Here is a 1,961-nt window from a genome sequence, read left to right as displayed (position 1 = left end):
ACAGTATTTCTCTGTGTAGCTCTGGCTGTCCTGGAACTCACTTGGTAGACCAGGCTGGCCTCGAACTCAGAAATCCGCCTTCCTCTGCCTCCCGAGTGCTGGGATTAAAGGCCTGCGCCACCAGGCCCGGCTGGTTGTTGGGAATTTAATTTAGGGCATCTGCTCCCTCCGGTCGGCCCGGTGATTTGTGAACCACCATGTGGTTGCTGGAATTTGAACTCAGGTCCTTTGAAAGTGCAGTCAGTCCTCTTACCTGCTGAGCCATCTCACCAGCCCCAAGAAGTTACAGTTTTGTATCACAGTTTGAGAAAGCCAGAGGTTAAGCAATGTGTAGGAGGGTCTGCAGCCCTGCCAGGAGGACATCAGAGGCCAATGTGTGAAGCTGCCAAGGTGAAGCAGTGCCAACCTAGGGGTTCCACTGCTGAGATAAAAGGCCATGACCAAAAGCAACTTAAGGGTGAAAGGGGTTCCTTCAGTTTACACCTCCAGAATCACCCATCCCTGAAGGACTCAAGCAGGGGAGGAGTCTAGTGGCAGGAACTGAAGTAGGAGTCACAGAGGAGCACAGGTTTGCTGCCTGTGCGTTTCCCAGAAAGCCACACTTTCTTTATACTATGGTGGCACTGCCCCCAATGAACTGGGCCCTCTTACATCAATCAATAATCAAGAAGATGCCCCACAGGTTTTTCCATGAACCAATCTGCTGGGGGCAATTTTTTTCAGTTGAGGTTCCCACTTTCCCAATGACTCTAGTGTGTGTCAAGGTGACAAAGCACAAGCCAACACAAAACAGGATGATGGGTATGCCAGGACTGCAGGAATCCATTGAGGAAGGTTGCGTTTAAAGAGTAGAGCTAGCCATGTATGGAGACAGGGGGACAGAGCTGGGAAGGAGGACTCAAGGACACCAGGACCCAGAAGATTCCACCACAAATCTCAGAATTTAAACGTGGGGCTGCAGGCTGTGGTGTGTTTCCCTCCTGGGTTTTGGTCTTCTGTGGGTCCAGTCTTTCCTTGTAATGCCTCTGTCCTTCCCTCATGAGATGGAGTGTTCACTCTTGGCCATTATATATTGGAAGTGTGGAAGTTGTTTTTGATGTTATCAAAACATCATTTAAGAGGTTCATTTAAGAGATTGCCTTTAGTCTCTGATAGGATATGAACTTTTGTTTGTTTTTATTTTGTTTTGTTTTTGGCTTTTGGTTTTTTTTTTGAGACAGGGTTTCTCTGTATAGCCCTGGCTGCCCTGGAACTCACTCTGTAGACCAGGCTGGCCTTGAACTCAGAAATTTGTCTTTCTCTGCCTCCCGAGTGCTGGGATTAAAGGTGTGCACCACCACGCCTGGCTTAAGGTGCTTCTTGTCAGTTATTTGGTCATAGCAATGAGGAACATAACATAACATTCAATAAATGTTATCCCACAGAAGTGTACAGCCACTTCAGTTCTAATGGATGTTTATTATATTAATGTTAAACACAGTAAGATTGTCACGTATGGTGGCATATATCCTAGCACTTGGGAGGCAGAGGCAGGCAGATTTTTGAGTTCAAGGTCAGCCTGGTCTACAGAGTGAGTTCCAGGGCAGCCAGGGCTACGCAGAGAAACCCTGTCTCAAAAAAACAAACAACAACAACAAAAAACTTTTAAAAACTGTGCTATGCTTAGTTAAAAGTGCTTGCCTAGCACGGATGAAGCTACCTGATCCCCAGCAGCACCCCACAGAACTGGTTGGAGTGGAGCATGCCAACAATCCCAGTGTGCAGAAGGCGAGGCGAAAGGCTCAGGAGCCCGATCCATCTTTGGACACACAGCAAGTTTGATGACATATTTGACCTTGTCTCGAAAGAGAATTAAGTTATTAATTAGGCCGGGCGTGGTGGCGCACGCCTTTAATCCCAGCTCTCGGGAGGCAGAGGCAGGTGAATTTCTGAGTTCGAGGCCAGCCTGGTCTACAGAGTGA

Source organism: Mus pahari, chromosome 7 (assembly GCF_900095145.1).
Source record: "Mus pahari chromosome 7, PAHARI_EIJ_v1.1, whole genome shotgun sequence".
Taxonomy (NCBI): Eukaryota; Metazoa; Chordata; class Mammalia; order Rodentia; family Muridae; genus Mus; species Mus pahari.
This window is presented reverse-complemented; position numbering follows the sequence as displayed.